The sequence below is a fragment of the Mustela putorius genome, unplaced genomic scaffold (genome assembly GCF_011764305.1).
Source record: "Mustela putorius furo isolate JIRA1106 unplaced genomic scaffold, ASM1176430v1.1 tig00003836_pilon_pilon_pilon, whole genome shotgun sequence".
Lineage (NCBI taxonomy): Eukaryota > Metazoa > Chordata > Mammalia > Carnivora > Mustelidae > Mustela > Mustela putorius.
The window spans coordinates 24,386,694-24,410,122 of NW_025421989.1; the positions used below are offsets into that span (position 1 = coordinate 24,386,694).

General features: G+C 35.6%; 1 protein-coding gene across 1 annotated transcript in view; it reads left to right on the plus strand.

Moving 5' to 3' along the window:
• The window catches only part of IL1RAPL1 (interleukin 1 receptor accessory protein like 1), a 1,495,797-nt gene that overhangs the window by 841,515 nt on the left and 630,853 nt on the right, over window positions 1-23,429 (plus strand). The gene's annotated exons all lie outside the window — the stretch shown is intronic.

The window sequence follows — 23,429 nt, forward strand, 5'->3', positions numbered from 1 at the left end:
ATATGCAAATTTTGTGGGATTTTTTGTTTTTGTTTTTGTTTTTACAAATGTAAAACATTAAATTACTTATTTTGAAACAAAATTGACAACTCAGGAAGATGCCCCATTAGAACCAGTCATGGAAAAATAAATACACAAAAATGGTGAAGAAGTTGTTTTGGAAATGTGTCAGGGGATGAGTGAAACAGGTGATGGAAATTAAAGAGTACATTTATGATGAGCCCTGAGCAGTGAATGTATAGAATTGTTGAATCACTATATTGTACACTGGAAAATGATATAACACTTTATGTTGATTATACTGGAATTAAAATAAAATACTTAATTAAAAAAATAAGTAATGGCAAGAGATTTGCCTTACCAGATGTTATATTGTATTAAACAGTGTGTTTGTTGTATAAATATCAAGAGAAGTAAGTTGAACAGTTCGATATCTAAGATGTAATTCCCAAAATATGCAGGAGTTTGACACACAGTAAATGTGGCATCACATGTCAGTGGAGAAAAGATAATGTTTTCACTCAGTCTTGTTTGTAAAAAAGGAAACTGAAAAAAATACTTTTTTCTGTCTTAACATTTCTGTAAAAATAAATTAATCAATGATGAAACTATAAAACTACTGGAAGAAAATAGTGAAAAATTTTAAAATGAATATAATTACAGAGTACAGAAAGACTTTCTAAAAGTCCCCAAATCCAGAGGGTATAAAAGGATTGATGTAATTATTAGAGAGAAATAAAAAAAAAACTCTCTCCATGTCAATCAAGATAAAATTAAATGATAAATGGCAAACTGACAGAAAATATTTGAAATAGAATTCAAAACAAACCAATATCCTTCCTATAAGAAAATCCTGCAGCTCTGCCATAATGTTTTATATTTTGGGGTCATTTTTGTTGTTTCCACCAGTTGTCTTTATACTTATGCCTTTATGTAATCAATCATCTTAGTATTCTTCTTTCCTTACTTTGATTTTTCTATGATGTCAGCTTACAATATTTTAATTCTCGTGTATATGTTAATGAATCAGGTTACTCTATATTCCTTTCTCTCTTCTCTTTGCATTTTTTTAGTTATGTTATCTCTACTTCCTCGGAGAAAATAATGTTTACATATTATTCTTATAACTGTAATACTTAATACTTCCTTTATTTTAGTACCAGATCATCAATTATGTATGCTCACTACCAAAATTTCTCTAAATCTTTCTCCATTCTTACATTGTAAAAGTTTTTCATTCTCTATTTTTAGGAAGCATTTATGTATACGATATTTCCTGAGATTCTTTTTCTAATGCTTAAAATTTTGCTGGTAATAAAATCTTGGCTCATATTCTGTTTTTTCCTTTAGATTCTTGGGAATGTTACTCTGTTGTGCTTTGTGTTTTCTTTTTTGTAAGTGACTTGGCCTTCTCTGGAAGTTTGGAGGGATTATATTTTTAATTTTATTTTACTTCATTTTATTTTATTTTTGATACAGTTAACATACAGTGTTATATTAGTTCCAGGTGTACAATATAGTGATTCAACCATTCCATACATCACCCAGTGGTCATCATGACAAGTGGCCTCCTTAATGCCCATCAACTTTTCAACCCATCCTCCCACTTCTCTCCCCTCTAATAACCATTAAATTGTCCTCTATAATTAAGAATCTGTTTCTTGACTTATCTCACTCTCTCTTCCCCTTGCTCATTTGTTTTGTTTCTTAAATTCTCCAAATAAGTGAAATCATATAGTATTTGTCTTTCTCTGCCTGACTTATTTACTTAGCATTATAGTCTCCAGCTTCTTCCATGTCATTTTAAGTGACAAGATTTCATTCTTTTTTATGGTCAAATAATATTCCACTGTGTGTGTGTGTGTGTGTCTGTATATATGTTCCATTGTGCGTGTGTGTGTATATATATGTGTGTGTGTGTGTGTGTGTGTGTGTAATGCTGCTAAAAACATACGGGTCCATGTATCCTTTTGAATTAGTAGTTTTGTATTTTGGGGAGGGGCGGTAAAAACCCAGTAGTGCAATTACTGGATCCTAAGGTAGTTCTGTTTTTAACTTTTTACGAAACCTCTTTACTGCTTTTCACAATGGCTGCACCTATTTGCATTTCCACCAACAGTACAAGAGGGTTCCTCATTCTCCACATCCTCATCAACACCTGTTGTTTCTTGTGTTTTTGATTCTAGCCCTTCTGACAGGTGTGAGAGGTAATCTCTCATTGTAGTTTTTTTTTTAAGATTTTATTTATTTATTTGACAGACAGAGATCACAAATAGGCAGAGAGGCAGGCAGAGAGAGAGGGGAAACCAGGCTCCCCACTGAGCAGAGAGCTTAATGTGGGGCTTGGTCCCAGGACCCTGGGATCATGACCTGAGCCGAAGGCAGAGGCCTTAACCCACTGAGCCACCCACGTGCCCCCTCATTGTAGTTTTGATTTGCATTTCCCTGATGATGAGTGATATTGAGCATCTTTTCATGTGTCTGTTGGCCATCTGGATATTGTCTTTGGAGAAATGTATGTTCATTTCTTCTGTCCATTTTTAAATTAGATTATTTGTTTTGGGGGGTGTCAATTTATCTAAGTTCTTTATGTATTTTGATTACTAACACCTTATCAGATATATCATTTACAAATATCTTTTCTCCTTCAGTGGGTTGCCTTTTAGTTGTATTGATTGTTTCAGTCACTATGCAGAAGCTTTTTATTTTAATATAGTCCCAATAATTTATTTTTGTGTTTGTTTCCTTTGCCTCAGGAGACATACTAGAAAGAAGTTTCTATAGCCAATGGCAAAACAGTTACTGCTGTGTTCTCTTCTAGGATTTCAATGGTTTCAGGTCTCACATTTAGGTCTTTAATCCATTTTGGATTATTTTTGTGTATGGTGTAAGAAAGTGGTCTAATTTTATTATTTTGCTTGCTGCTTTCCAGTTTTTCCAACACCACTTGTTGAAAAGACCCTTTTTTCTATTGGACATTATTTCCTGTTTTGTTAAAGATTAATTGACCATATAGTTTTGGGTTCATTTCTGGATTGTCTGTGTTTTCTATTCTGTTCTATTGGTCTTTGTGTCTGTTTTTGTGCCAATACCATACTGTTTTGATTACTACAGCTCTGTAATATAACTTGAAGTCTGGAACTATGATGCACAATCACTTGTTTACATATAAAATTCCTGTTGGGGTGTCAAGGTGAAATTTTCCTCTGCTTTGTGTGAGTGTGGATGTGCATATGTGCACATGTGTTTTACAACTGTTATTTGCTGAACTGATTATCATTTTTCTGGATTTTACCCCCGAACAAGCAATAGAAGATACTTTGAACTGAGTAGAACCGGGAGATCCCATGGTTACCTGATTCCATATTTCAAGATGACCTTTTTCGCTGTCATGACATGTGGATCTTATTATTTTTATTGTTGTTGTTTGTGGTGGTGGTAGTTTTTAACGAATGGAACACTTTTTCACAAGTCTGGTTTCTTCTGATTCTTTGACCCAATCTTGGTTCACTAGAGCTCTTTATTTATAGTCAGCTTCCTCCCTCACCTTCACCATTAAGTCTTCAAAGGAAACATTTCCTCTCAAAGGTATCTCACTCTCTTCCCAAGAAGGGTTGACCACCCCTGGTCCTGTGCTCTTTCTGTGCTCCTTTCTTTTGATACCTCAGTAACTATGGTCTAATCTACCTGTCCTCAAATTGTTTCTCTGTATTTGCCACCTCAAAATTTGGCCTCAAGGCTGTCTACAAATTAATAAAAATAAGATCACTAGCCTAGGAGGAAAAAAAGGGGGGGGGTCAAAATGACAGTTCACAAAAGAAGGAATACAAATACTACTTAAGTATATGAAAAGACATTCAACCTCACAAATAAGAGAATTATAAGTTAAGAATTTTTTATTTTAATAAAAGTCCTATTTTTACCTATTTCATTACCAAAGATGAAATACTTTATAGCTTATCTTGTTAGCTAATGGTGTGGGGAAACAGACAACTCTTAAACACTGTTGAGGGTGTTAATTGGACCAAATCCTATGGATAACAAAGAACCTGGTAATAGGGTTTGCCCCAAGATTTAACTTCAGGGTGACTGAGGCTCATAGGTAGAAATTTTCCACTATTAGTATATGCTCATTAGAAATGAACTTAATTTTAAATTTTTTAAGTGCAACATTGCACTTTGCAACATAAGAGCACTCAAGAGGAAATGAATAGCAAGGACAAAAATCTAGGGAAATTCTGGCATTTAACTGCAAAGAACTGAGTGAATAGTGGCACAAAAGGAAAACCAGGAAAAGACCTTCTAATAAAATCTCAAGATGACAGGACATAAATAGTATTCAATGTCATATTGTACTCAAGCCAGATAATGATTGAAAGCCAAGAGATTTTTGGTAACACTAGTAACATTTTTTGAGACATAATGGAGAGAAAACTCAAGCCATAGTAGAGAAAGAGATGAACTTGTGTTGAAAAAATGAGAATAGTTTAAAATGCCACTGAAAGATTTGTATTAGTGCAGGTGAACAGGTAAGTTATAGGTAGACGTACAGTACACAAATGTGCACACCAAGACTGCCTCTCTAAAATCTCTTAATAATGCACTAAATGGGTCAGGTAAATATAACATGCATAATGATATTATCAGTAATGCTATTTTGGAATTTCAGAAAAGGATGTAAGCCTTCATGTAGACTTTTATTTGACAAATGAGAAACTAACACACCCAAAGCCACAATTCAAATTAATGACTTATTCATGTTATGTGCTTTATACATTATAGACATAATAAATGGTAAATAAAGACATCAGTAACTTCAAAGTCAAAATAGGCAGCAGTACTTCATATAATTTGGATTTGATATAAATCCATATTAGTAAAGAAAACCAGGAGCCAGAAGCAATGTAACAGCTTTTTCAAATTAGCCACCAAGGTAGTCAATTACAATTGTATTTAATAGACTAGTGAATGGAAGGGTTTTGAGAGTGGGAATGATTACAGTGCTGTTGTATAAATTGTAGCTTCAAGAAAACACTTAAGTAAAAGATATCCAGTTAACTGTTATGATATTGTTCCTGTGTGTATGAAGAATAATTTGGGAAGGCCCTGCATCTTGATAAAACTGAATATAATGGGATTGAACTCCTCCATTCCATAAGAGTTTTATTTGTCTGGCTACCATCATAATGGATTTTTTAAAAAGATTTTATTTATTTATTTGACAGACAGAGATCACAAGTAGGCAGAGAGGCAGGCAGAGAGAGAGGAGGAAGCAGGCTCCCCACGGAGCAGAGAGCCCGATGCGGGACTCGATCCCAGGACCCTGGGATCATGACCTGAGCTGAAGGCAGAGGCTTTAACCCACTGAGCCACCCAGGCACCCCCCATCATAATGGATTTTTAAGGAAGAAGCAGATATTTTAACTAGAATTCATGTATACAATAAAGCCATTTTCATTTCTTTGTAATAGTTGTATCATATGAGAAGAATATGAGAGATAACCTTACAGTACTGATAGCAAAGTAGGTTTGACAGATGACTCTTGGAAAGTGTCTTGTGTAATTATCCCACCTATCCTCTGGCTAGGGATAAGTGTTTTTCATATGACCTATACTTCTGAAAATACTGAATTTCAAAATATCGTTCCATGTACATAGCTATTGACATCTGCAAATATATATCCATCTAGTTCTAGAGTCCCACTGGTGATTCTTCCATCAAAAACTAAGAGTAGAGCAAAGCTAATAATGGGCAAGCCCTCATTCATGCTGCTTTATTTATTTATTTCTCTCCCTGATACTGCATCTAGGGATGCCTTCCACTTTATGTCTCATGGCAACTGCAGCTTTTCCTGGCAATAATATGAGACAAGTTTAACTGAATTTCAGCTGTATGGGACTTCACTCCCAGAAAGGGTGTTCTATTTATATTGAAATTTTTTTATAAAAATGAAAAGTTGGATCTGGAAAACATAAATGGAGGAGGACTACATTCACAGTAGGAAAAGGAGATTAAATATTAAGGGTTGTGTGATTTATCTCTTTATGAGGTGCTGCTGCAAAGGAGATTAGGCTTTTAAAAAGTGGTGACCTTGATATAAATTCCATATTTAGCCAGAAATATTATGAACAATGAAGAATATGTGAAATAGCAATGCGAGTGAGAGGATTCAAGTGTTGTAGTCAAGCTGATAGTCATCTAGGGGTTAAGCCATAACTACACATCATAGTAACAGCAGTGGTCCGTGTTAAATAGCTGTTTGTCCATTATAAAGTTTGTTTACATTAGGATGTTATTTGCTTTTCACACAAGGCTAGGAATTTAAGTATCCTTATAATTTTATGATCAGGTAACTGAAGTTCAAGGAAGACTAGTTACTCCTTCATAATCACACAGTCTATTAGTGAGTTCTGCCCATGCAACTGCCCTCCTCCTTCCTGTATTCTTTATCATATTTTGGTAAAGATTAGACACATTTGTGTTTTGCTTTTGACACTTTTAACCATATCTCTAACATTACTCTGTGACATTATATTCTGGCAAAGAGTAAAGGAGTTTATTCCTATATTTTTTGTTGACAAAATGTTTAATGTAATTGTCACATTATAAACATGTTTATATTTTTATAAATATAAACATTATAAACATGTTTATATTAAAGAAATACAAATTATTAGACTTTTTTTCTAAAAGTGGCCTTTTTTTTTTTTTTTTTTTTTTTTTTTTTTTTTTTTTTTTTTTTTTTTACCAAGGAAAGTTATCAGATTGCTGGCATTTAAATCATTTTCTCTTTTAGTGAATGGTAGGTGACTCAGATTAATGGCTCTTCTTTCTAGTCAGAAAAATTTAAAAATTACTTTTCGTTGGAATTGATACTAAAATTATGTAAATGGATTGAAAAGAAACCAACTGTGAAATATGCATCTCATATAGAATAAAAAATTCTCTCCCCAAAAATGTCTAATTCTGACTTCATATTTTAAGATTTATTTGTTTGTTTGAGGGGGAGGAAGAGAGCACATGGGAGTGGGGGTTGGGACAAAGGGAGACAGAGGGAATTTTCAAGCAGACTGCTCATTGATCATGGAACCCAACTTGGGGTTGAAACCAAGGGTCAGTTGCTTAACCAACTGAGCCACCCAGGAGCTCTGTAATTCTGCCTTTAAGTTAAACTAACTCACTGATTAATTCTGTGTTGTTGTTGTTGTTTTGTTTTTTTCTTTTAGAATATCAATAAAAGACCTTTCATCTGAGATAGGAAAATCCAAAAGTGTCTTAATTTATTAATTTATTAATGTGCCATGTTTATACAGTGTTATTTGTACTACTTGCAAGCATATAATTATATAATTTGTGTACTTCTTTATTTTACCTCATGGGAGACTTTGAGGAATTTATGTATAATGTAGATAAAACATTTAGCTACTTGTTTCCTAAACTACCGTATTGACCAGGATCTAGTCAGTTAAAGAAAATTCATTCCAAGTATTTCAATAGGAGAAATTTAATATTCAAAATAAGTTATAAATATGGTAGGAGAGCTGAAATGGCATGAAGCATTCCAGGGGTCAGCAACAGCAGGAAGCCACAGCCAGCCCTCTGTGGAGGGGGAAAAGAGAAGGAGGAAATGGAATACCCGACTCCAGAACCTCAAACGACAGATCCTCTCTTGGAGAAATTTAACCTTGACATCAGCTAGTAGGAGAGCCTGGTGAAAGACAGACATATTAATGGGATAGAGTGGTGAACAAGGCAGTTGAAACTCCTGTTCTCGTGGCACTTCCACTGTACGGAAGACAAAATATATATCTATATACAAATAAAAATTAAGAAAATATCGATTAGTGATCATTGATAGGATAAATATAAAGCTGAGTGTTAAAAAATTATGAACCTTTATTGTTCTAATAGATTTTTTTGTATTTGATTTTTTAAACATTGTATTAAAATATTATTTATCTTAATTATTGAGTTTCTGATACCCTCTCATTCACCTCCTGCTAGTTTTGTTGGGATGAGGCTTTAACTTCTGAAAAAAATTCTAGCTATTTAGCTTGAGCAGCTAAAGTAAAGATTTATTTGTGGGGCATCTTAGGTCTCAGGTAACTTTTTAGATTTCAAATAGGTATGATAAATAGGCAACTAGATATGTAAGTTTAGAATTCAGAGAGAGCTGGAGATACAAGCACAGGAGACAAAATACAGAGATGATATTAAAGTAAGAGGGTTAAATATGATTACATAGAGGGAGATTAGATGAGAGAATGCATAAAAGCTTTTTTTAAAATAATGCCTTTACTAAGATATAATCCACATGCCATATAATTTGATGCATTTAAAGTGTATAACTCATTGTTTTTTATTGTAGTAAAATATACGTAACATAAAATTTACCATTTTAACCATTTCTGATCATATGCTTTAGTGGCATTACGTACGTTCACAGTGTGGTGCAACCATCACCACTATCCATTTTCTAGAAATTTTTTGTCATTCCTGACAAATTCTGTATGCATTAAACAGCAACTGCCCATTCCTCTCTTTTCCCTAGCTCAGGTAACTTCTCTTTTGCTTTTGTCTCTTTTGTTTATCCATTCATATTCTGATACATTTTTGAGTTCTTTCTATGTTTTGGAATTGCAAGTAAAGCTACTATGAACATTGATACGTAAGTATCTCTTTATGGCCTTGCTTTCAGTTCTTTTAGGTATATCCTTAGGAATGGAACTGCTAGATCATATGGTAGCTCTGTGTTTTAACTTTTTTTTTTTTTTTTTTTTACAGAATTTTTATAAATTTTTTATTTTTTATAAACATATATTTTTATCCCCAGGGGTACAGGTCTGTGAATCACCAGGTTTACACACTTCACAGCACTCACCAAAGCACATACCCTCCCCAATGTCCATAATCCCACCCCCTTCTCCCTAACCCCCTCCCCCCAGCAACCCTCAGTTTGTTTTGAGGAATTGCTAAGCTGGTTTTCCATTGCAGCTGCACCATTTTATACACCTACTAGTGATGCTCTATGGTTCCATTTTTTCCACATCTTTGCCAAAACTTGTTGTTTTCCATTTTTTATAATAACAATTCTAGTGTCTGTGAAGTGGTATTGTACAAAGCTTTTTGTATAATACTCCTCCCTCTACCATTTCCTCTCATTAAAATATAAGCTCCATAAAAGCAATCACTTTGCTTGTTCGCTGCTTTATCCCCAGCTGGGCCAGACATTTACTCTGCTCAACAAATATGTATTGACTGAATTAATGAATTTTAAATGCTTGATAAGCAACAATTCACTCATTTAATAAAATGATGTTATACATTCATGCCTAGGTTAGGCTGTGTGTTCCCTGCTGGGCTTAATGGTTTTGTTTTATTTTTATCAAATGGCATGGCTTTGCTCTGGGAAGGGTTAGAGGAAATATACTGAATTTAAATAGAAAGAAACTATCTCAAACCATTAAGGAGAAAAGTCAGTGAAAGAGTTCAAAAGTAAAATTAGAATGTTGTGGAAAAAGCAAGCAAGAGCTCACGTGTTTACCTTCACATTTGAGCACCAAGCTGGTGGTATGAACATATTAGTCTCAAGGGTGGTAGCTGCAGTCTCCTTTTCAGATAGACTTTCTGTCTTCCATTTACTTTACCTCCAAAATTCTCTTGGGTAAGGAAGAGTTTTTGTGGATACAGGTGAGCTGTTTTGTCCCCTTTGTCTTTGCAGAAATTACTCTAGTTTTTATATATGCTGAGTTCAGAGCGGTTACTCTTTGTATGAAACTCTGATCATGAATTTTGGTAAGCATTATATGTTTAAGATGACACCAGTATGTAGAGTCTGGAAATATGTACCTTATTAATTTTATGGAGTAGATTTGGTTTTTGTCTTATACATGTAATTAGAAATATAATATCAATGCCCTTAATAATTAAGATTATTTACCATCTCCATGGTTAATTTTATTTATTGTATTTTTCTTCTGAAGTTAAGGAAAGCAAAGCTATTATCAAAAAAATATTGGTCTGAAATTCTGCTCTTTGATCGGGTCTTTGCCTGGATTTGAGATCAGGGTAATGCTGGCCTCACAGAGAGTCTGGAAGTTTTCCTCGTGTTTGCATTTTTTGAAACAGCTTCAGGAGAACAGATATTATTTCTTCTTTGAATGTCTGGTAGAATTCTCCAAAGAATCTGTTAGATCCTAGACTCTTGTTTTATGGGAGGTTTTTGATCACTCCTTCAATCTCATTACTACTTATTGGTCTATTCAAGTTGTCAGTTTCCTCCTGTTTCAGTCTTGGAAGTTTATAGGTTTCCAGGAATGCATCCATTTCTTTTAGATTGCTTTACTTATTGGCATATAGCTGTTGATAATAATTTCTATTTTATTTATTTATTTTTTACAGAATCAAGATCTTTATTTTTCAGATTTAAAAACAAACTTTTATGAGTATACCATGGGATTAATAAATCCTGACCCTAATTCAAACTAATCAGTTTTTTTAATAAAATAAGGAATAATTTAAGAACAACAACAACAAAAAGAACCGGAATAGGTAATTAACAATGAGAGTTACTCTTTTTCAAATGACAGAAACATATTTTCTGTTATTTGTGGAAGCCCTTATATCATCAAGATACCAAGCAAACAGAATAGGAAAACAAACTGTTTTTAAAAATTAAAATGACGTATAAAAATTGGAGAGGGCTATAGAAAATTTTACCCAGATTATTCGAAAAGTCTGCCTTCCTGATGATTAAAATACTCATTTCCCAGGTAACATTTATATCTCATTGGGCATTATTGGAGATCTGGTATGTGATTATTCTTCAATTAATTTTACTGATTCCATATGAACCGCCTTTTTTAATTACGGATGGTCCTTAACTTATGATGGTCTGATTTATGATTTTTTTAAAAGATTTTATTTATTTATTTGACAGAGAATGATCACAAGTAGATGGAGAGGCAGGCAGAGAGAGAGATAGAGGGAAGCAGGGTCCCTGCTGAGCAGAGAGCCCGATGTGGGACTCGATCCCAGGACCCTGAGATCATGACCTGAGCTGAAGGCAGCGGCTTAACCCACTGAGCCACCCAGGTGCCCTGATTTATGATTTTTTGACTTTACAATGTGCCAAGGTGATACTCATTCAGAAGAAACTGTACTTTGAATTTTTTAATTAACATATAATGTATTATTATTGTTAACATATATGTTATTGTTAACATATTATTAACATATATGTATTATTATTCAGGGGTATAGGTATGTAAATAATCAGTCTCACACAATTCACAGCACTCCACATAGCAAATATCCTCCCCAATGTCAATAATCCAGCCACCCTATCCCTCCCCCCCCCCCAGCAATCCTCAATTTGTTTCCTGAGATTAAGAGTCTCTTATGATTTTTCTCCCTCCCTGATCCCATCCTGCCTCGGTTTTTCCCTCCCTACCCTCCACGAGCCCCAACCCTGCCTCTCAAATTTCTTATATGAGAGGGATCATATGATAATTGTCTTTCTCTGACTGACTTATTTTGCTTAGCATAATACCCTCTAGTTCCATCCACATTGTTGCAAATGGCAAGATTTCCATTGTTTTGATGGCTTCATAGTATTCCATTGTGTGTGTGTGTGTGTGTGTGTGTGTATACCACTTCTTCTTTATCTATTCATCTGTTGATGGACATCTAGGTTCTTTCCATAGTTTGGCTGTTGTAGACATTGCTGTTATAAATATTTGGGTGCACGTACCCCTTCAGATCACTAGATTTGTATCGTTAGGGTAAATATCCAGTAGTGAGATTGCTGGGTCATAGGGTAGCTCTATTTTCAACTTCTTGAGGACCCTCCCTGCTGTTTTCCAGACTGGCTGCATCAGCTTGCATTCCCACCAACAGTATAGGAAAGTTCCCCTGTTATTTCCTGACTTCTTAATTTTATCCATTCTGATTGGTGTGAGGTGGTATCTCACTGTGGCTTTGATTTGTATTTCCCTGATGCTGAGGAATGTTGAACATTTTGTCACGTGTCTGTTTGCCACTTGGATGGCTTCTTGGCTGAAATGTCTGTTCACATATTCTGTCCATTCCTTGATTAGATTATTTGTTCATTCAGTGTTGATTTTGTTAGGTTCTTTATAGATTTTTGGATACTAGCCCTTTATCAGATACGTCATTTGCAAATACCTTCTCTCATTCTGTCAGTTGTCTTTTGGTGTTGGTGACTGTTTCCTTTGCTGGGCAAAAGCTTTTGATCTTGATGAAGTCCCAATCGTTCATTTTTTCCCTTGCTTCCCATGCCATTGGCAATGTTTTTAAGAAGAATTTGCTGCATCTGAGGTCAAAGATATTGCTGCTGTGTTATCCTCAAGAATTTTTATGTGTTTCTGTCTCACATTGAGGTATTACATCCATTTTGAGTCTATTTTTGTGTGTGGTATAAGAAAATGGTCCAGTTTCATTTTTCTCTATGTGGCTATCCAATTTTCTCAACACCATTTGTTGAAGAGATGGTCTTTTTCCATTGGACATTCTTTCCTGCCTTGTCAAATTTTAGTTGACCATAGAGTTGAGTGTCCATTTCTGGGCTCTCTATTCTGTTCCATTGATCTATGTGTCTGTTTTTGTGCCAATACCACACTGTCTTGATGATGACAGCTTTGAAATAGAGCTTGAAGTCTGGAATTGTGATGCTGCCAACTTTGCTTTTCCTTTTCAACATTCCTGTGTCTATTCAGGGTCTTTTCTGGTTCCATATAAATTTTAGGATTATTTGATCCATTTCTTTGAAAAAAATTGATGGCATTTTCATAGGGATTGTGTTAAATGTGTAGATTGCTTTAGGTAGCAAGACATTTTCACAATACTTGTTCTTCCAGTTAATGGGCATGGAACATTTTTCCATTTCTTTGTGTCTTCCTCCATTTTTTCCATGAGTACCTTTGTTTTCTGAGTACAGATTCTTTGCCTCTTTAGTTAGGTTTATTCCTGTGTATCTTATAGTTTTGGGTGCAATCCTAAATGGAATGGACTCCTTAATTTCTCTTTCTTCTGTCTTGCTGTTGATGTGTAAAAATGCAACTGATTTTTGTGTACTGATTTTATATTCTGACACTTTATTGGTTTCCTGTATGAGTTACAGTGGTTTTGGAGTGGTTTTCCACATAAAGTATCATATAACCTGCAAAGAGTGATAGTTTGACTTCTTCTTTGCTGATTTGGATGCCTTTAATTTCTTTCTCTTGTCTGATTGCTGAGGCTAGGACTTCTAGTACTATATTGAATAGCCGTATGGTAGTGGACAGCCCTGCCATGTTGCTGACCCTAAGGGAAAAGCTCTCAGTTTTTCCCCATTGAGAATGATATTCACTGTGGGTTTTTATAGATGGCTTTGATGATATTGAGGTATGTACCCTTTACCCCTACACATTGAAGAGTTTTGATCAAGAAAGGATGCTGTACTTTGTCAAATGCTTTTTCAGCATCTGCTGAGAGTATCCTCTGGCTCTTGTTCTTTCTTTTATTAATGTATTGTATCACATTGATTGATTTGCAGATGTTGAACCAAACTTAGAGCCTGAGAATAAATCCCACTTGGTCATGGTAAATAATCCTTTTAAGGTATTGTTGGATCCTATTGGCTAGTATTTTCGTGAGAATTTTTGCATCTGTGCTCATCAAGGATTTATGGTCTATAATTCTTTTTGATAAGTTCTTTGTCTGGTTTTGGGATCAAGGTAATGCTGGCCTCATGAAATGAGTTTGGAAGTTTTCCTTCCAAATCTCTTTTTTGGAACAGTGTCAGGAGAATAGGTATTAGTTCTTCTTTAAATGTTTGGTAGAATTCCCCTGGGAAGCCGTCTGGCCCTGGGTTCTTGGTTTTTGGGAGATTTTTGATAACTGCTTCAATTTCCTTACTGGTTATGGATCTGTTCAGGTTTTTTATTTCTTCCTAGTTCAGTTTTGGTAGTTTATAGTCTCTAGGAATGCATCCATTTCTTCCATATTGTCAAATTTGCTGGTGTATAGTTGCTCATAATATCTTATAATTGTTTGTAATTCTTTGCTGTTGGTCTTGAACTCTCCTCTTTCTTTCATAATTTAATTTATTTGGGTCCTTTTTCTTTTTGATAAGTCTATCCAGGGGTTTATCAATCTTATTAATTCTTTCAAAGAACCAGCCCCTAGTTTTGTTAATCTGTTCTACTATTCTTTTGGTCTCTATTTCATTGATTTTTGCTCTGATCTTTATTATTCCTCTTCTCCTGCTGGGTTTAGGCTTTCTTTGCTGTTCTTTCTCCAGCTCCTATAGATTTAGGGTTAGGTTGTGTACTTGAGATCATTCTTGTCTCTTGAGATAGGCTTGTATTGCTATATACTTTCCTCTCAGGACTTCCTTTGCTGTGTCCCACAGATTTTAAACAGTTGTGTTTTCATTTTCATTTGTTTCCATGATTTTTAAAAATTCTTGTTTAATTTCATGGTTGACCCATTCATTCTTTAGTAGGATACTCTTTAGCCTTAATGTATTTGAGTTCTTTCCAACTTTCCTCTTGTGATTGAGTTCTAACTTCAGAGCATTGTGGTCTGAAAATATTCAGGGAAGGATCCCCATCCTTTGGTACCAGTTGAAACCTGATTTGTGACCCAGGATATGATCTGCTCTGGAGAATGTTCTATGTGCATTAGACAAGACTGTGTATTCTGTTGCTTTGGGATGGAATGTTCTGAATATATCTGTGATCTCCATCTGGTCCAGTGTGTCATTTAAGGCCTTTATTTCCATGTTTATCTTTTGCTTAGGTGATCTGTCCATTTCAGTGAGGGGGTGTTAAAGTCCCCTACTATTATTGCATTATTGTTGATGTATTTCCTTGATTTTGTTATTAATTGGTTTCTATCATTGGCTGCTTCTATGTTAGAGACATAGATATTTAAAATTGTTAGTTCTTCTTATTAGACATGCCCTTTAAGTGTGATATAGTGTCCTTCCTCATCTCTTATTATAGTTTTTGGCTTAAAATCCAATTTGTGTGATATAAGGATTACCACTCCAGCTTTCTTTTAATATCCATTAGCATGGTAACATATGTCACCTCAGATTCACTTCTCTGCATGTACTAACTTCCAGAAAGTGGTCACTTTTCTGTTTGTAGAATTTCTGCTCTTCTTCTCTTCAATCTCCTGTTGAGTTTGTAGTTGTTTGGAATAGTTTGATGACTATCTAGCTGAACTCCTGGGACCAGATGATCTTTAGGTCTCTTACTCCTCTACCCTCTTGCTCCTCCCTCTCCCAATAATAATTTCTGGTGAATATTTCTATTTCCTTGGTGTTAGTCATGATCTCTCCCCTCTCACTCATAATTTTATTAGTTTGGGTCCTTTCTCTTTTCTTTTGGGTAAGTCTGGCCAGTGGTTTATCAATCTTGTTAATTATTTCAAAGAACCAGTTTCTAGTTTTATTGATGTGTCCTACTATACTTCTGGTTTCTAATTCATTGATCTCTGCTCTAATCTTAATTATTTATCTTCTTGTTCATGGGTTAGGCTTAATTTGTTGTTGATGCTCCAGTTCTTTAAGGTATAAAGATAGTGTTTATATTTGTGGTTTTTCTATTTTGTTGAGTGAGGCTTGGATGGCTTTATATTTCCCCCTTAGGACTGCCTTTGCCATAACCCATAGGTTTTGGACTGATGCGTTTTCATTCTCATCAGTTTCCATGAATTTTTTAAGTTCTTCTTTGATTTCCTGGTTGATCCAAACATTGTTGAACAGGGTGGTCTTCACTTTCAAGTGTTTGAATTTCTTCCAAACTTTCTCTCATGATGGAGTTCCAGTTTCAAAGCATTGTGGTCTGAGAATATGCAGGGAATACTCTCAGTCTTTTGGTATAAGTTGAGACCTGATTTGTGACCCAGTATGTGGTCTATTCTGGAGAAAGTTCCATGTGCATTTGAGAAGAATGAGTGTTTTGTTGTTTTAAGGTGGAATGTTCTGTGTATATCTGTGAGGTCCATCTGGTCCAGTGTGTCATTCAAAGCTCTTGTTTCTTTGTAGATTTCTGCTCAGATGATCTGTCTATTGCTGAGAGCAGAGTGTTAAGGCCCCCTACAATTAATGTATTATTATCAGTATGTCTCTTTATTTTGATTAACAGTTAGCTTATGTAGTTGACTGCTCCCATGTTGGGGGTGTAGATATTTACAATTTTTAGATCTTCTTGTTGGATAAACCCTTTAAGAATGATATAGTGTCCTTCTGTATCTCTGACTACAAATATATTGACCTACAAAGTAAAACTGAATAATGTATATGCTGCTATGACATCTAGAAAATATTTAAAGAAGTATTTGCAAAAGAAAGAAACCCCACTGATTGAAAGTTCTGTTTCCTGACACTGTCCATATTTAGTTTCTATACAGCAGGGAGAAATCATGTTTTCATATGTTTATATGTTATTAATCTAACTCTGAAAAATGTCTTTGTGAATGGGTAAAATTACAACAATCTCTGGTAGTTCTCTGTCTTCTTTAAAGATTAATAGAGATTTTATTTTACTCTGTTATAACTTTTCCTGGAATTTCATTGTAAAGTGAGGAGGTAAGGTGTCGGATTAGCTCAACGTCTGAATCTTCAGTCACCTCTTCTCTTCAACAACCTGGAAGGAAGACTTAATAACATAAGCACTATTACGCTTACTATAGAAAAAAGCTTCCTGGGTTATTCTTGGCGAGAAAAAAAAGTGATTTACAACTGACCCAAATGTGGCTCATATATTTATTTTCCCTTTTTATTATCTTTCAAATCAAGAAGATCAACTACAGTTAGAAAAAAGTCTGTTGCATACGTGATGAGAGAATGATATAATCAGGTGATTGCAGATAGTTATTGAATGTGAAGAAATCTTTACAGCTTCATTTTAATTTTTTGCTGTACCTGAAAGACACATTTTCTTGCTGCATCCACTATCAAGAAATGTGAGCTATTTCAGAGAAACATAAAACAAAAAGGGATAAAAACTCATTTGGAAAGGTGTAGATAAGAGTTGTTTAAAGGGATTGAGCAAAGAAGTGTAATCAGAACTAGATAGACCTTAACAAAGAATTAATTTTTTTTTACTCATTTCACAAATATTTATTGAGAGTGTCTGCTCTATGCCTGACACTGTACTAGGCACTTAACTTAAAAAATCATTGGGCCTTATAAGTATTTAACCACAAAAGTCAGTGAACACATTTGTCTAATGCCTTAGTCTCCCTGTGCCAGCAGAAATTGGTATTCAGAAGGGTAGAAAGAGCTTAAGAGATTAAAAAGGAAGTGCTTGGTTTGTCAGAAAATTAAACATGGAATAGCCATATGGCCAACATTTGCACCCCAAAGTATATTTCCAAAAGTATTGAAATAAGGTACTCAAACAAATACTTTAACATGAACGCTCATAGCAGCATTATTTTCAGTGTCCAGAATGTGGAAACAAACTCAAAAGTCTATCTGCTCATGTACAAATGAACTATATTATTATATCTGTACACTGGGCTATTTGTCATAAAAGAGAATGAAGTACAGATGCATACTACAATGTGGGTAAGCCTTGAGCACATTATGCTAAGTGAAAGAAGCCAGACACACACACACACACACACACACACAAAATCCACACTCTATGTGATTCCCTTTATATGAAATTGTCCTAATAACCAAATCTGTGAAGACAGAAAGCAGACTGATGGTTGCTAGAGGCTGTGGAAATGGGGAAATAGTGGGTACTTGCTAATAGCTATGAGTTTCTTTTTGGGATGATGAAAATGTCATAGAACTAGATAGAGGTTGCACAGCATTATGAATGTACTGAATGACACTTAATTGTACATGTTTAAATGATTAATGGTTAAGTTTATGTTGTATGCAGTTTACCTGCTTAAAAAAATAGGCCTCCAAGAACCCAAACCACATAACTCCCTTATTTTATATACTATGAGAATACATATTAACAGGGGAGGCAGCAAATATCAGTGGAAATAAGTGATTACAGATTTAGATTGTTTTGAGGAAAATAAAGGGATAAGATGGGCCTCAGTTTTCTTTAGGGGCAGGTTTTAGTTTTGTTTGCCTGTCTCCTTCTTTCTTCCTCCCTTAAGAAGAGGTCAGGAAGGAGACCATGTGGTCTAGTTGTGAAGTTCAAAAGTCCTTGTGCCCAAGAATAACTCAGACAGAGAAATACTGGACTAGAATCCCATACATTGATATCTTCTCAACTCTAATGTTTCAGGAATCTTAGGCAAGAAAAACAGAGATGGCAAAATTATATTAATGACTTGTCACCAAAAAAGACAAAGACAATTATTTTGAATATATAGCTAGCAGAAGACTGTAGATAAAGTTCAGTTTACCAGTTAAATGTTTGGGAAACAGAATTTTAAATGAGAAGGCAATAAACTGGCATTTATAGTCTTATCGCTTGCTCAGTGGTCTCTCTGTAATCTTTTTACAAGGGCTGATTTCAAGCACAGTTAAAGCAATAGGTCCTCCAGAGCTCTTCTCAAAAGAAAACCTAATCCAAACACATTTCACATACAGTGCCAGTAGCTCTAAGCATGATATGTGTAAGAAAGATAAGATATGACAGAGGGGCCACATGTGTAGCTTCAGGCATCACCATAAGCACGGAGAGAAAATAATTAAAGACAGAAAAAAATGGAAGGCTTTAAGATTAGAAATAAACTAACAAAGAATATTTAAGGTTGAACAAACTAAGATTTTTTTTTAAAGATTTTATTTATTTATCTGGCAGAGATCACAAGTAGGCAGAGAGGCAGGCAGAGAGAGAGAGGAGGAAGCAGGCTCCCTGCTGAGCAGAGAGCCCGATGCGGGACTCGATCCCAGGACCCTGAGATCATGACCTGAGCCGAAGGCAGCGGCTTAACCCACTGAGCCACCCAGGCACCCTAAACTAAGATTTTTTTTATCTCCACAATCTAACCCTTACATTTTTGATTCCTAACATTTTTTTAAATTTTTTATTTTTTATACTTTCAGGGACCATTTCTATAGTTTGTTACTAACATTTTATTTTTAACAACAATGCTTAGACACTATGGGTAAATTTGCGGCCAGAGAACCACCTTCCAGACAGTTGAGTTCTGCTCAGGTCTGCACAGATGGAACCTTCAGATCTGCTGTCTTTTCATGCCCAAATATTTGCAACACTTTAAAAATACTGCATGCTCTTATTTTTACAAAACATCTCTGTGCAAAGGCATATGACCTTAAAAATGACCAATGAATTTTAGAGTAGGCCATGTAATATAGAGAAGCAGAGAATAACTTAATTTTTTAAAATGTTGATCAAATTCCTTGTTGATCAAGGTCAGCACTTCATAATGTGGGAAAAAATGTCCAACTTTTATGGCAATGTTATTATTTTCCCCAGGGAACCGAGAATTAACAGACAGGTCAAGGGTTTAGTGATGCTTTTAAAGGATCTATTTAACAATCATGCTACTGGTAATTCTGTTCAAGTAGGAAAGAGATATTCAGCACTATGCAGTATCAGGCATAGCAGGTATGATTATAGAGTAACTGTAACTGTACTACTCTTTGGTGTGAGATCACGGGCTTTTTATCATACTTTATTAGATAATCAGGTAATACCCAAATGTTGCCTTCTTGTACCTCATTTTCTTTCTTCCCTCCTGTCTGGACCACCCACATTTCTGCACCTCAATCTATAGTTGTACAATGTGGTCATCCTGTAAAAGATGAAGTTTTAAATCTGTGATAATTCCCATGCATGCCAGTTTAGAACCCTTGTCCATGTTGAGGTGGTAAACTTCTAAGAAACCTGTGGAGCACTTCAGTGCCCTGTATTGACTTTTAACACTTCCTGAGTGCTCCTGGAGGACTGGCCCTGTCCTAAGCTCTTTCCAGGTTTTAACATGCTTCACTCCCACACCAGCCTCTGAGTTCTTTGTTATGATTTTCTCCTTACATACATGAGGAGATGGAAGCCCAAGGAGTCAAGTAAGTTTCCCTGATTTTCAAAAGCAATGAGTGATCCAGCTAGAATCTGAACCTCTTACAGCTGGGTTTTAGAGATCTTGCTCTTAACCCTATCTGTATGAAACATGTCTGGCATTTGATTAAAGAGGGTATAGGAAAAAAAAAAAAACACCAGTAAATTGAGAAGAAAAACTTAAGACTCATGAGTTTAATAGATTAGTGTGGAGTGTTCATTTAGAATTCACTGACTGACTTCTTAGAAAAGTCTGTTCTTTAAGAATTCTAATGTGTACAAATATCAGGATTGTTCTAAAACATGCATATTTTCTTACTACACATTGGAATGTGTCTTATGATAGTTAATTGCTTTAACGTAGGTAATTATTTTTTCTGAAAATATTATCTTAAAATGAACCCATGAAGAGCATGCTCTAGTCTGTGCTGGTGTAAAATTAATAAATAATGCATGAGCAATATTTCTGGCAAAACCAAAGTGGCTATTTTTTCTACTTGGGTGTGAAGCTCAAGTTAAAATTTAGCACTTTTCTTTTCTCTCAAAGCTGTTTCTTTTTTCTGTATTTTCCATGCTGAGAGATTGGCTCTATGTTTCAAATACTCATCTGAGAGAAGTTCTTTATCATCTTGGATACCTCTCTTTCCTTTGCTCCTATCTTAAATATAATTTGAACATGATTCCTCCTCTCTGTATCAATGGTCTTTGCCTTTGGAGTGGCCATTTTTCTCCTGAATGAATGATGTTGATTTCTTATTGTCTCACTGTACTTAGTCCTCTCTTCTCTCCAAATCATTTTTCTCACTTTGAGCGGAAACATCTTTCCAAAATCCAAATGTTTTCACTTGCTAGTATAAAGTCCACATTCTGCTGTGGCTTACATGCTGCTCTTTCAAGCTTCTGCACAGACCTCCAGCCTCAGTTCCTGCTGTTCCTTTATAATTAATTCTGCCACACTAAATTATTTGCAATTCCTCCAACCACATCAAGTTGTTGAATGTCTTCAAGCATTTGTGTGTACTGTTCCTGAAGTAGCCTTTGTTAAAATTGCCATATTCTTACTAGTTCCTTAAGATACCCAGGAATCACAAATTTTGAGGTCTTGTTTCTTTCTCTGATGCTGCTGTGGTAGCACACAGTAGCTCTTTGTAGTGCTTATCACATTGAAATTCAGCTATTGTGCATCACTTCTGGATTGTGAGGAGCTGAGTGCAGGGAATATATTTTATCATTCAAACAAAATCTCTGAACACATTCTTCCAGGACCTTTTTACTGATTGACTTTGTTTAAAGGTGAAGGGTTTCACCTCTGAAATATTTTAATTTTTTTAATTTTATTTTTAAAGGGGAAGAGAGAGAGAGAGAGAGGATGGGGAGGGGCAGAGGACAAGAAAGACTCTTAAGCAAGTTCCACACCCAGTGTGGAGCCCAACGATGGGCTCAATTTCACAACCCTGAGATCATGACCAAAGCTGAAATCAAGAGTCAGATGCTTAACCAACTATGACACCTGAACACTCCCAACCTATAAAGTATTTTAGATCTGCTTGTAGGCTATTATATGAAGGTAGAGACATCCACATTTAATAAGTCTACATAATAATTTTGTGGCAATTTTCTTTGCTATCCATTATAAAGCTGAATAAATAACTATAAAGGAAAACTCTACTTTTCTTCCCTATTCTCAGTACTTCTGACACCAGGTATGTGGGGTTTTTTTCCCCCACACCAAGCAATTTTGCAACACCAGCCAGATACGCTACAGTTCACATCTACTCTGATACTATTTACTTGGAGATAATATCACACCCCACAGGTTAAGGACTCAATCCCACAAGACTGCCCCCTGCCTCATATTCAGACACCAAATGCAAGTCCAGATTGTCACCTGTGCTTGTGACAGACTGACTATAAATCAGAGGTTCTCACAATCCACTCCTTGGATTCAATCATTTGCTAGAGCAGCTCACATAACTCAGGAAAACAGTTTACTTACTACTGTTGGATATTTCAAAGGACAGAAATAATTGGGTCAGATGAAAGAGATGTGTGTGGCAAAGGGTAGAGGAAGAGGCAGAGAACTTCTGTGCCATCTCCAGGCATGCCATCCTCTGAGCACCTCCATGTGTTCATTAACCCAAACTCATCAAATCTTTTTGGTTCCATGGTTTTTACAGAACTTAACCTGAAATTACTGCTCCCTTGTCAGAAGGTCAGTGGATACAGTTAAAACTTTCAACCTTCTGCACACTTGGTCTTTCTGGTTACAAGCCCCATCCCAAGGCTTTCTAGGGAGGTCATCCCAAGGGTTAACATAAACTCAAGGGTGATTAAATGGAGTTCCCTTTGAATAGCAAAAGACACTCCTATAACTCAGTGATTTCTAAGATTTTCAGGAAATCTGTGCCAGGATCCAAGACCAACTACATTTTTTTATTATACCATAACCAACCTAACTATTTTCTGGTGATTCTCATCATGTTGTATAGTCATTTGAAAAAAAAAAAAAAAAGCAAGAATTTAAATCAAGGAGCTGCTTAAAAGTCAAACATCTTGGCTGAATAAGGAGGAGGGCTTGGGGGCTGTGATCTTGATACACCAGTATGGAGTGAGAAGAGCCACCATTACTGAGCACCGGTGACAGGCCAAACAGATTTTGATTCACTATCGCATTTAATACTCAGACACATGTTGTCCCACTGCACATCTAAGGTCCCAAGGGATTAAATGAGTTGCCTGAAGTTACAGAAATAGTAAGCAGTAAAATTCAATTCCAAGGTCACCTGGGTGGCTCAGTGGGATAAAGCCTCTGCCTTCGGCTCAGGTCGTGATCCCAGGGTCCTGGGATCGAGCCCCGCATCGGGCTCTCTGCTCTGCAGGGAGCCTGCTTGCCCCTCTCTCTCCGACTGTCTCTATGCCTACTTGTGATCTCTCTCTCTGCCAAATAAATAAATAAATGAAATCTTAAAAAAAATTCAATTCCAGGACTTTGATGGCCAAGTATACAAATGAGGCGTTGGGCACTTACCAAGTAAGACATTCTGAACAAAACTTTGAATTTGAATATTTGTGCTTCTCTTTATTCTCACTGCCTACATCACTATGCTTGACCCATAGCAGTATTCACTGAATGTCCAGAGACATACATAGCAAACAGAAATAGTACAGTTTATAAGAAAACTTGCAGTATTTTTTTAATCTAAGACTGTTTTCTTCCCATATTCATCGATAAGCTCTCCAATTATCAAGACAGCCATTTCTGTAAGAATTGAGCAGCCTCATTCTTCTCCTTGTATTATGCTTAATTGATCCATTACATTTTTCTGCTTCTCTGTTGAGTTTGCCAAGTTTAGCATAAACCCAAGGTTGACTTACTTCCTGACCTAAATCTTCCTTTATTTTTTCTACTTTTCTAG